Source organism: Medicago sativa, chromosome 6 (assembly GCF_051527215.1).
Source record: "Medicago sativa cultivar Bolivia chromosome 6, Bolivia_mono, whole genome shotgun sequence".
Classification (NCBI taxonomy): Eukaryota; Viridiplantae; Streptophyta; class Magnoliopsida; order Fabales; family Fabaceae; genus Medicago; species Medicago sativa.
This window is the reverse complement of record NC_140754.1, coordinates 85,695,523-85,709,671: the sequence shown is the minus strand read 5'-3', so window position 1 is coordinate 85,709,671 and position 14,149 is coordinate 85,695,523. Positions and strand designations below refer to the sequence as shown.

Sequence of the window (14,149 nt, the reverse complement as noted above, 5' to 3'; positions counted from 1 at the left end):
AGGCTACATTATCTCTCGTTGTAGCAAACGGAGTTTTTCTCAATATTCTCTTTTCTTTCTTTTCTCAATATATATATATATATATATATATATTTTTATATCATTAATTATACATTTCATTTCGTTACTATGAGCCGTACCTCATAGGCTACATTATCTCTCGTTGTAGCAAACGGATTACTATGACCCGTACGTCATAGGCTACATTATCTCTCGTTGTAGCAAACGGTTTACTATGACCCGTACGTCATAGGCTACATTATCTCTCGTTGTAGCAAACGGTTTACTATGACCCGTACGTCATAGGCTACATTATCTCTCGTTGTAGCAAACGGTTTACTATGACCCGTACGTCATAGGCTACATTATCTCTCGTTGTAGCAAACGGAGTTTTTCTCAATATTCTCTTTTCTTTCTTTCTTTTCCTATGAGCATGTTACTCATAAGTTGCATTTCAAATTTTCTTTCAAATCTTCACTATAATAACATCAATTGTCTTGATAGAATTTCCCTCCAACATTTATACTAGCATAAACATACTTATTAACATAAAAGAAATTTTAAGTTACACTAATAAGGATATCTAATTCATAAATACTCATCCTACTATCTCATATTTATTCCGATTCAAATGCACGAACACGCTGCTCCAAGATCGAAAATGCAAGAACAAATTCGTCAAACTCTAAAGTCATATTGTACTAAACCATCATGGCATCATATTCTATCTAAATATTACCAAAATCATAATCTACATCCACCACTTAATAAAATATATCTCAAAACTCATAACTCCAACAAGAATACAAATACAAAGTAAATTTCTAGCTCCCATTATAAACCAGTATATACCAAGGCTCTAATTAAGTCAATACTCATCCTTTTCATAACAAAATAACATGCCTAAACAAGCTCTCTACTTTCAATCCAAATTTCACGCATTATTGTCGAATATAAACTAAATCAATATTTCTTTACACCGATTCAATACTTAATTTCAAAATAATTTAGTTCCAACCTTACATCAACATAAACTATGATTTTTTTTAAACATATAATAGGATAAAATAAGGCTCAAACAGCAACTAAGTCTCATACATCTATTGAAGCCTTACTAGGAAGCTTAAAATCATCAATTTAACCAAAAACAACATGCTGAATTTGTGGCTTTCTTCAAAAATCCGAAAATAAATGTAAACATTCCAAAAAATAAAATTTTGAGAAGTGGTAGAAGATAGAACTCACCAAGAGGAAGGAAAAGAAATGAAATGGTCAAATATTTCATTTTCCAAAAGTTCCTTGAGCTTATTCCTTCATGGATACTTCCAAAATCAAGCTTACAAGTGGATTTCCATGAATTGAAATGAAAATGAAGATTTGGAAAGAGTATGGGAGAGGGGCGGTTCACTATAAATTGGAGGAAGAGAGAAGTTTTGTAGTATAATTCTTGGTCAAATCTCTACATAGCACTTCCTTAAAACATGTCTTAGATGATTCCATGGTGGATTATTGAATTTTGGTGTGGCTTGGTTGGTGGGGTGAGGACCGAAATTTTGAAGAGAGGAGGAGAAGAGGAAAATGTTCTAGAGTGATAAGGAAGGATGTGGAACATGAGGAAAAAAAAAAAATCTAGCCTTGGCCCATTAAAAGAAAATATTGAATCCCAAGTTTACCATTTTACCCTTGGATAAAAAATATCTCATGGAGGAGATATTACAGTTTGTGAATAAATAATGTAAAATATGCTTAAATTCACTATTAAAGTGCATGGTCTATCACATCCCTTTGATCCCCATTTTAAAATCTGAGTTCATGTCTTCAAAATGTGTTGAAATGTGAGGATTATAAGTCATGTGAACCTTGCATTGTGTGGTAGGGTTTTAGCTATATCTTGCATCATTTTTCCTATGTTTTGTGGTAATTTCTTTACTTTTGTTATAGTAATTTTTACTTGCTTTTGTTTCTTGATATTGTCATGTGCTACTAACCCCTTTTGTTTCATGTCTCATTTCCATAGCATCTTACATCATATTTTCATCTCATATTTCTTGCACTTTAATTTCTTGCACTTTAATTCGTGCAAAGGTTAGAATGTAAAACTTAGGAATTTTGTAATATTTTACTTTATGCCTTTAAATTTCTTGCAAGACCATAGAATGTAATTAGGGCATGATGTAATAAGGACAATGGACTCTAATAATGTACACCGACACAAGCACCGACACATGCACACACATCACTTTAGATATATGTTTAGGTTATGCATGTTTAGATGTATGTTTAGGATTGTATGTTTAGATGAATGCTTAGGCTTTACACTTAGAAAAAATCATTTTCCAAAAAATATGAACAACATCACTCAAATATTTTTCTTAATAAACATTGGGATCAAAATCCCATTGAATTTTCCTTTTATTTTCTTAATCAAAATTTTAATGAACCTTAATCATACTTAGACTATATTTTGCAAATAACTAATTCCACCTCACCTTTTCTAAATCTCATGCCCTTGAGGCCTCTTTCTATTCTTCAAAATCCCATTTTCAAACTTAAAATCAACCAACGAAAACAAAAAACATTTTTGGAAGAGAACTACGGTGGATTTGATCCCTTAAAAGGGTACGTAGGCAAGGAACAAAATTCCTTCAATTCAAATAAAACAAAAATCCAAACATCTTCTTCTCCCTCCAATTCTTCACTTAGAGAACCTTTAGGCTTAATAAACATTTTCAAATAGCATTTAAAAATGAAGCGCGCGCGTAGAAATTAAAGACGGTTCCTATAGGATACTATAGTCGTTATGGGTGCCTAACACCTTCCCGTAGCGAAAACAACTCCCGGACCTTGATTCTCAAAGGGTTTTGCTTACTTTTTCCCTTCCCAAGAAAAAATAAGATATCACCGGTTAAAAAGGTTCAAACGTAATCAATGTTTGACACCCGAAAACCAAGATAAAACAGAAATCAACAAGAATTAGCGAGAATTAACAAGAATCGTTGCAATTGAAGCAACGAAAATGGCGGAAAAACAGAGGAAGAAGATGAAGATTCAACGAAACTTCATCTACAAGGCACAACGAAAACGGTTACGAGGATCGTAACAAACTTTCCCTTGAGGGAAAATCTGATACCATATTATGAAACTAGAAAAACTGAATCTTATTATTGAATAGATCAAAGAGTACAAGAGTATTTATACTAAAATGCAGTTACACCATAACATACAATGGTGCTGCAGTAGCGTATGATACAAGAAACTGGACTAACTAGCTTGCTTAGATCCTAAGGTATCCTTATTATTATTATTATTATTATTATTATTATTATTATTATTATTATTATTATTATTATTATTATTATTATTATTATTATTATTATTATTATTATTATTATTATCATCATGTAATAAGAAGTTAAACACTTCAATTCTTTTTATTCGCTTAATGATAATAATGTCATTCTTTTCTATTTATTAGAGAAAGAAGGAAGGAAAGGAAGAAGAGATAACTAGCAAGATTACTTGATGCACAAGTTACTTAGTTTAGCTTAGCAAGATAACTAGCAAGATTACTTGATGCACAAGTCATTCTTTTCTATTTATTATTCTCTGTGTCTTTCTTCCCTGTAAATTCCTCCACCGTCCTTTACGTAATCACCACCACCCTCTCTGACCACCGTCTTCCTCACGACTGCAACCTCCATCCTCATTAGTGACCACCACCATCTTCTTTGTCTTTCAGTTTGTTAAGATTTGGAACTCACGGCGCCGACGACCTCCTTCTCTCGCTGTCGCTGTCGGAGATCTGTTCAAATCATCACCATCGTCTTCATCGGTCACCAACGTCGTCTTCCCTTCGATCCTTCCAGATCTGGAGACGTCACACCACCAAACAATCTCCTCTTCTCCCTCACACCGTTCGAGATCCGTTCGAGATCCGTTCACTTTGGCAACCTCCTCTAATTTTGCGGTGGTAGTTCAGTGAATGGTCGTCGGAGAGAGGTTCATGGTGATAGGAAGAGGGAGAGGAGAGAGAATTGAAGGTAGAGAGAGAGAGATTCAGTTGCAGAAGTGGGGAGAGGAAGAGGGAAAGGAAAAAAAATAAAAAAAGTTGGAAAATATGTATATTGTTACGGAGTCGATTTTGTGCTTTAAATTTTTGTGTCACGTTATCATTTTTCTTTATATATTCCTTTACAATTTTGAGTCTCAACAACTCTACGCACCAACCCGTAAGATTTAGATTTGGGGTCATGCTAATAAGTGTTTTAAAAATATTATTTAAGAAAATTATAAAATTGATAAATATATTTAAGCAAAATACAAGTTAAACACATGTAAAATAAATAAATATACAATTTTTTAGGTAGAAGTCATTACTTTTGGAAGTTGTTTTTGTGGTCACTCGCGATGAATTTTGAGGGTTTGACTCAAGTTTTTTTTATCGGTTGTTGAGCGTGGGTTTTGGTTTTGATTTTGGTGGTTAGTTTTTATTGGTTTCTACGGTAGCCCTCGGTTGGATGGTGTTTTATTGGTTTATTGGATATCGCCTTTGATGTACAATAATTTGTATGACTTTTCTTTTCGATGTTTCACCTATATACGACACCCTTTGCTATCTCTTTTTCAGTCTCTCGTATGTTTCTATTCATTTTCTAGAGGGACTTGGTTAAACAAAATCTTGGGTAATGTCAGACGAAGTAATGTTAAATGTACTGGCCAAGTTGAAAGGCTTGACTAAAGTGTGAGTTGAATCATATTTTAAGTGTTTGTGAACTGCTTTACAGTTCACAAAGTCTATCCATTTTTATTGCAATCACATTTATAGGGAAGTCAATGAGTGTGTCAAAAAGCTTGAAAACTATGGTTTCTCTATTTTCTTTAGGTATGAGATTTTTAGAGATACTATTATTTTTTTTAGATTTTTTTTCCTTCTCTTTTTGCATTGTTTTTCTTTATTTCGAGTAAGGTTTTTCTCCTCCTTTTTCATTTTCTCTTTTTATATATGATATTAGGTGAATGGCTTAAATTATTTGTAAATTCTTCATGGACCGATCTACTTGAGATGTCAAAATTTTACATTGATAACATCATTCTCCATGTCAAAAAAAAAAAAAAAAAATCTTAAAAGCGAACGACAACTCAATTCAAATAATTATAGCTCCAAAAATCTCAAATCTTCTATGAGCAAATGACACGAGAACGACAGTGACACAGTGTATATATATTGGTCAAATGAGTCAATGATGAGGTTCGACCAATATTTTTTGATCGAGGTTTTAGAATAAAAATGTAATTTTTTTTTGAAGGAGAATAAAAATGTATTGTGTTTCAATTCTAGGACAAAAAGGGCCTAATATTTTTGCATGTCTATTATAAAAGCTTACGCAATATGTGAACTTAGAATTTTAGGCTTAGCTAGACCAAAAAAAAAAAAAAAGAATTTTAGGCCTAGGCCTAGAATTATTTTCTTTGGTGGTGGCCGGGAATCGAACTTTTTAGAATTTTAGGCCTAGGCCTAGAATTATTTTCTTTGGTGGTGGCCGGGAATCGAACCCCAGACCTTGCATATTTTATGCATTGTCCCAACCAACTGAGTTAAGCTCACGACGACTTTAGGCTTAGAATTTAAGAGATACAATGAATTTCACGTCGTTAGACAGACATGTCAATGTACGATGAGGGGTAAGTACAATTATATCTCAATCTTAAAAAGTATATAATCGATCAATAAGAACCATTGAGTGAGAAGTTACGGATGTCTAATCCTAGCACAAATTTCCTATATATTGTCAATCCGTTATACAATTTTGTTAAACAAACAACTTGCTTTTCAACTTTGATTCAGAATTCTATAGAAAAAGAATGATCTAAACTAACACACGGTCTCTATGATTTGATACAATAATTTTTTATAAATTGGCACAATACATACTAATGTGCAAGAGAGTATACAAACCTCCTCTTATCACTATCTGTACGAGAAACACACCAAACCCCACTATAATGACCATTTCAGCCTCCTCAACACCCACACAATCATACCCTTCACAATCCTAGAACTCTTAGAAGAAGACAAAGTGGTATGAACACGGACAAGTCCAGACATGTTAATAGTGGACAAGATCATATGCCATCATTTACTCCAAACAATTAATAGAATACCAAAATTATATTATTTTATGTATAATTTTTTTAAGATATATGTCAACATTTATGGCCAAAAAAATCATTCCACAATTAATCTTTTATACCATTTTAATTGTTTCGGTTACTGGAGACAACATAAAATTTACATTTTAAATACACCCACCAGTCACTATTATAAGCAAAAATTTACATTTTAGATTCATTCATTTAATGATGCACATGGTCTTTATTATAGACCACATACATCATTAAATGAATGAACCTAAAATGTAGTTTTTTGCTTATATTAATGACCGGAGGGTGTATACATTTGAATGTGCAATATACGTTTTAACTTTACTAGTATCCCTTATTCTTAAAAGTTATTAGGTTTGCAACACCTTAACCCTAATAATTTGGCTCTAAAACCGCATCATTAATTGCTAACTAGAACGCAGACCCGTGCGCCGCACGGGTCTTATGAGTTAGAATAATTTGATATATAATAGACCGAGATATAGTGGAATGAAATTTAAATAATTAAACTACATAAATGAAATTTATCGCCAAACAAAAGCTACAATATCGATAAATATTGTATTGCCAACCAAACATGTTACACCAAAGAAATAAACGGTTTTTAATGACAACATAGCATATATTATGGAATATTACACATTTCGAAATACTTTTTCGTACACAACATTAGACGTCACATCAATATCTTCACCATCTTCATTGGTCATCGCCCTCCTCTGGATGTAACTCTCGAGACAACAACATATAATTGTCAATGTGAAAATACTGGCGTTGAGAAATATAATCCAACATGTCACAGTAATTGCCCTTGGCTCTCGTTAATTGTCACGAAAAATGAGACAACTAAAAGAAACTGTCGTCTTTGAAACTTGAAAGATCACGATTGATGCACAGGTCTTTGTGATGCACACATGAAATGTTTGTAAAACATGTGTAAAATGTATAGTTGCTTCTAATTTTTATTTTTTGTTACAAAAATAAATAGAAAGAAAAGTGGTGTAATTTTTTGGAAGAAAAGATGGTATAATTATTACTTGACAAAATACACAATTATTTTTAACCCAATTTTTCATTTTATGGATCATTGAAGCAATTGTTAGAGAGACGCTTAAAAATAGTAGCAATCACATAAATGATTTGCTATGTCATTTAATCATTCATTCATATTAGCAAAAAATAATAAATAATCATTCATTCAATAGCTTTTTCAAATGGACAATGGTTTCAATATCATATTTTTTTATAGTGATTTCAATATCATTGAATCATGCATTCATGCTGTTAACATCAGTGAAAAAATGCTTTACTTTAAGGGAATAAGGATCAACAAAAAAATTACAAAAGATATTACTAAGTATAAAAAAAAACTAAAAAAAATTGAAGCTTCAAATGTGCACTAATATAATCAAACACTAAGTATAGCCAAAAAAATATCAATGTGAAAAGGATCTTAAGTGGCAATAAGTTTTTTTTGAATCAGCAAAATATTATGGATAACCAAAACACTCGCAAGACGCTAAGAGACGGTGGAAAATAAAAACAAAGAGGCCGCATATATGCGTAACATCCACCCAAACAACCAAAACTATAATCCCACACAAATTCATAACAGTCCCACTAACGAAACGAAGCGAAATAGTGTAAGATATGACACTGAAATCCAATAATAACCACCGGAATTCAGACCCATAACTATGCCACAACCTGCGGAAATCGTAACACTAAAAACCGGAACTCCCCAAGCACCTGAAGCGGAGAGATCAGTCAAAAAACAGCAGCAGAAACAGGTGCCGAACCAGAAAAAAAAAAACAGGTGAAACAGGTGCTGCACTGTCATGACAGCAACAGAGCCACTGCCCACCTACATGCAATAAGTAAGAGCACATCATGATGTTCACCCCTCATTTTTAGTAACATAACAGAAAATTTCATTATGTACACTAATTATATGGAAGACTTAAACATTTGCCCACTTTTCCAACCCACTTTGAGAGTCTTGTATACTTATCCTTTATGGGAGCCTAGCTTCAACACAGGTACCAAAAAAACTATCTTCATTTGTGCTTGCACCTTTAATATAATTGATAAAGGTTCATCTTCACAAACCTGCATTGCAATTTCATAAAAATAACAATAATTTCAAATGAAGTCGACCCCTTTGCTTGAACTCAGCCATATCATAGAAGTATTCCCTATTAATTTCTTCATTTCTGCACAAAACTCCATCAACATCACTTGATCAATACTACACTTCATCACATCACAACTACTCAATTTCACTACTAAAAATAGTCACATCTCGAATCGAGTTCATGATACTTCAGAGGTTGAAATCAATATATGATGAATTTTATATAAAAACACTATAGTTGACATAAAAGTTTTAAGACTAAAGATTTAGGAACTTTACCTGAAGTTTTACAAAACAATCACAGGAAGTGATAATCATGATTATCCAAAATGGTAGTGGCTTATGTATGGGGGAATGCAGCCGCCCTTCAAGGGAAATCAAACCATGCCAACACCTTCACATGTATTTAGAGAAATGATGAGTACTTATCTCATTGATAACATAAACATGTGCAAGAGAAACCGTGATTGCTTAAATAAATAAAAAACTATGACAACATAGAATAGAGTGCACTAATTACATAATATGTGGTAAAACGTGCAAGCAAGTCCATTGTGTCATTTTAACAAATTGTGCAAATATCCTTCTGATAGCCTATAGCTCACATCCAATTGAAATCATAATGAATGGATTTAATTGACAGGCATCCTTATAAACACACTCAGATTGATAACCTTGCTATATAAGAGCTTGCTTGTAGATGGTAAAACCTTAACCTAATTTCCAAAAAAAATGTGACAAAAAAAAAGGCTCAGGTATATCAGCCATTTTTATGGACATATGGTTTAACCATGACACTATGGCACCTACAATATACATGATTTGCGCATCCTCATGTATCCATTTCTGCATCATTCACATCAGAACATGAATGACCCTCACTCATCCAATCATTAAATTTAATGATACAACAGATAAGGACTTAATGTGATTGAAGGGTTTCCATGAATTTGTTTTGAAGAGTTTTTGTTCATAACATCTGGTATAAACTAATGAAACTAAACTTTTTTCAATGTCCTTTTCATGTATATTTTTTAAACTCTGATAAACTGCCATTCAGAAAGCGCGTAATCTCTGACCACATTCATTGATAGCTATTTTACCACATACTCATTTTACTAACAGACCAAAGTTCAACAACCATAATTTATTCAGCAACTATTACCCCTGCAACTGAGGGTAAAAATGGATAATAGTCTACCATACCATATATTCAACAACCATATACATTGACATGATCAAACTTCTAGCTTACCATAATTTTTTTCGATGCACGGCAAGTAAATGTCAACCATGTGTTGATTAAGGATTGTTAACTTAATTGGTTGTCCATCATACAAAAAGATTGAGAATCATGATAGCAATTACTATCATATATAAAATTAAGATGAAATGGATTTTCATTATTTATTTGGGTGAATATCTATCTTTTTTAAACATACAAAATATGAGTTGATATAGAAAACTCAAATTGGATGTCGCTGCTGTTCATCGAAAGATAAAATAGGCATCCACAGATTCACATGGTTTACTCTAGAGCGAATATCAAATCCATGAGATTCAAGCTTAAAAAGAAAACATCCTTCAGCAGTATCCTAAATCATTGATTGTAGAAAAAAAAAGTATAAACTTATCGACAATACACTTTTAAGTTAAAATTAGAGATTATTTAACTTGCCTCAGAATTGCAGACCTTGTCATTTTTCACATAAAATCTTCACAATAATAGTAATAACTCTCGATGCACATTTACTGTATGCCTGATAGACCATCCTATACCAGTCTTAAACTCACAGGTTCTTGCCAACACTGAACTGAAGCATCTATGAAGCAACATTGTTACACACACAAAATAAATTAATTTTGGCATAAAACAGTAGAATGAAGAGTAATCTTGCGAAAATCATGAACAAAATAATTAACCTCAACTGATTCAACCAAATCTTCGATAGTTGTAGAAAATTATCAGAGAGAAGGACTGTAATCAGACCAGTAAAACAAATTAGAAACTTTAGGCAAATCATTAGTTAATTTTTTAAATGCACACAAAGGATAGAATAATGGTTATTGTAAAAGCTGCACCCTATAATTTTTTCTAAATCACGGTGGCGCACCGTGATTTTGATAAAGTCACCACAGAAACCCAAAATAAGCTTGGATAAAAAATATACACATCTAAGTATAACCTTATGAAATAAGCTCCTTATAGCAGTCAAAGAAAACTACCTTAAAACTCAATTTAAATTACTTGCAACTTGAAATAATATGAAAAAGGAAGACATTACACATGTAGAGCAGACTCTAATAGATAATGTTGTTTCTTCCTCATTTTCCTTTGTCCCTAGAAGCCACAAACCAAGCTTAGTCGCCTTAAGATTCTGATTGTTCTCATACGTCACTCTACCTTCATAAAATGATACAGATAATGAGCAAACACCTTTATAGAAATGATTCCTCAAAAAAAAAAAAAAAGAAACTATAGAGAAATGAGAAAATACTCGTGCCTTGGTTGAAGTCAATAGAGAAGAACATAGCAAAGTACCTTGATATAAAGTAAGCTACAATGTGATTCCATAAGTATGCCCACTTGCAAAAATATGTAACACACTTCATATGTTCTTGCCAAATGATTAGCAACACAGAATGAAAAATAATAGCAGATTCATATGTTCCTTTCAAAAACCAAAATCATATGTTAAATAATTAAGAGGTAATTACATATTGTCAAGCAAGATACTACAACAAATATCAGCGACACACACAAAGAAGTGGAGAACAACAAAACATATATAGCTTTAAATCAAGGCAAGCCTGATGCAAATACAATGTTTCAAAAAGCAGGACACAAAAAGGAAAGAACTATAAGTGAAAAACCTGAAGGGGAAAGAAACCTGTAAAAGCATCACCTTCTCATCAAAGCCTCACTCTCCATCATCATCTTCAACATATGAACTCAAACCTAGTCACACTAACTATAAGAGAAGTTACAGCTCCTAAAGAAACAGAAGAAAAAAAATATGCTAGCATAAATTGTGTGAGAAGGAAATAGTAAAATTGAAACCACGTTAAATCACTTCTATCAAATTGCGAAGTTGGTGAGATGAAATAATACTTATAAAAAGATATTGAAGTGATACCAATGAAACAACCAATAAATACAATTTTCGTACCTTTTTTGCTTATGATTGTAGCTAGTTCTTTGAACAATGGAATGAATAGACAACATGAACGACACAACAATTAAATCAAAACAATAGACATACAAATTTGAATGGAAAAAGTGCAACAAAATTTAGGATTTTGTTACCTCCTTTTTGTATTCAAGAACCAACTACATCCTCTTAATATACCATAAACAAATACATGTTGCATCACATCTTCAAAATGACCCGGATCTTAAAATACACATAAATCACAAAAATGATTTAAAATCAAAACACGGATTAAGATTTATATTAACTTTCTTCAGTGGAACAGAGGTGAAATTATCACAACATCCTAACCTAATTCAACCTTTATATCCATTCCATTTCTTTCCATCAACTTTCCCAACCTAATTCAAATTCACGGTAAAACTATATCGCTTCACAAAACTCACCACAACAACGGATCTGTTGCTTGGATTCTCTATCGTAAACCTCTCTCTGAATTCAGACCTAAAAATCACAAAACAAAAATCATCAGAATCAAATCGAACTTCAACAGAACAAATTCATAACGTAAACAATCACCCTTCGGTCGCCGTCTTGGATCCATCAATTTGTGCGTTCAACAAATTGATGCGTGCAAGCGAGTAACTCGCTTAAATGATTGAAGCAGAAAGAAAAAGAAATCGAAAAGGCCATGGTCACAGCAGCAGTGTCGCAGAGAGAAGGAGAGAGGGAGAGAACTGACTGTGCGGTAATACGTGATTGCATAAGGAATGGGGGGAGAGGGTTGGCGGTGGTGACGATGATAAGAGGAAGAAGAAGAAACGCGTGAGAGAAAGAGAGGAAAAATTGTTAGGTTTAGGTTTAAATTAGGTTTAGTAATTAAGATTTAGGTTAGGGTTAAAACAGGAATTTTAGTCATTAGGGTTTAGGAAAAATTAGGGCTTCAAAATTGGCTTGGGACAACTTTTATATATAGAATAGATGACCTCAACCCTAATTACATTTCCCCCTCTAAAAGCCATGTATATCTAAATTCGAATTAATTATTAAAAAAAATTTGAAAAATCTGTTGGATTTGATGAAGTGTGTTGTATACCACTATACCGCATTCCATAGCCTTTACATATTCATTTTGAATTTCAAATACAAAAGCTTTAGGAACTATAAACTGCAATTAATGTGACCATTGGTATCCTCCACTAAGTCTGGCATAATTCCCATGCATGTTCACATTTTACAACACCAGAACTTTTGGATATAAATAGTCATTATGAGACTTTGCTGAACATACTCGTGCTGAACAAATCAAAACCCACTCATCACATCTCAAGTTGTTTCTAACGCCTCAAGCTGTTTCTAAAGCACGGCTCTCTACACTTCTTTCTATCATTATATATAGTGCCAGGCATACTGCAACTATACTCATCACACCTTATTTCTCAAAAAAAAAAAAATGGTGCATATGCGCACATGTACACAAAGTCACAAACTGCAGCACTTTTGTTTACCTGATAATTCTGCGACAGGCTTATGCTGAGGATGAGGTTACCGGTACGATAAAGGATTTATCTACCAAATCTGTTGATCTTAATGTGAGTGTATTTATTAAAGTTAAATTACTGATGTTTGGTGGTTTTATCACCTAGAATTGATACCATGTTAAGATCATTTGCTTTCTGATTTTGGATAATAGGAAGCAATGGAATGCGGTGACTCGTGCAGCAACGCTGAGTTGGTTGCAACTCCCACAAACAAAGCAGGTGTGAAGAGGTCGTTTGATGTTGAGGATGGCGCTGATGATGTCGAGCTAGAGACTGGATTAGCTTCTACCACCAAACCAGCTAAATTTGTTCGTGTCAAGGTTGAACCACCCAAAAAGTTATTGACGAGGATATGGATTAGTTGCGTTTCTGTTTTAATTATTTATGTTTTGAACCAATTTCAGATGTTGACAATTTGTATTTTGGCTGAGACCTTTACGATATTATCAGCCTTTCTGTGTTGGTTATGGTTTTGAAGACATGTTCTTTCTCTTTTATTTATGTTTATGGTACATCAATTCCGGTTTGCCTCTTCTAAGCTTGATCTATGTTTGAATGTGGCAAATATTTCTTACTGCTTTGGTAGATCAAACTAATAATTTTATCATATATCTCATTTTTTGAAAATTTTAGATGTTGTTGAAATATTTTCGGATGGATTTGACCACAACATTGAAAATGGTTTGGAAATCATGTTTGTGTGGACCAACATATATAATAATGATACTGCATATGTTAACAGTAGTTAGTAATCCATTGTCCTTTGATCCATAATTATATGATAAAGCTAAAATAGCTCAACCTCTTATTTGTATTTTTACCATGTGTGATGGCATTATGCACATAACCAGTAGTTTTATGACAACAATCATGGCTAATTTTTTAATAACTATAGTCGTAATCTGGTAGACATCCTTTTAGTGTGCGGCTCCTTCAAAAAAAATCCTTTTAGTGTGTGGTGTGTGTGTGTGTGTGTCTATATATATATATATATATATATATATATATATATATATATATATATATATATATATATATATATATATATATATATATATATATATATATTTTGAACATGTATGTAAAGTTGTTGAGTTTGAACAATATGGCTAGATCATGTAGGCGTCTTCAATCGAATTTTATGTAAATTTATGTCGTCG

General features: G+C 32.7%; 1 long non-coding RNA gene across 2 annotated transcripts; it reads right to left on the bottom strand.

Moving 5' to 3' along the window:
• Positions 1–7,542: 7,542 nt before the first annotated feature.
• LOC146917699 (uncharacterized) lies at positions 7,543–12,364 on the bottom strand. 2 transcript variants are annotated; one of them, XR_015015834.1, is made up of 7 exons: positions 12,028–12,364; positions 10,839–11,952; positions 10,582–10,696; positions 10,220–10,274; positions 9,975–10,119; positions 8,576–8,690; positions 7,543–8,271 (listed from the first exon to the last, which is right to left on the bottom strand). It is a non-coding gene; the product is annotated as an uncharacterized LOC146917699 (long non-coding RNA). The 2 variants fall into 2 exon arrangements; XR_015015833.1 differs by having other exon boundaries at positions 10,582–10,700; positions 12,028–12,363.
• Positions 12,365–14,149: the final 1,785 nt, after the last annotated feature.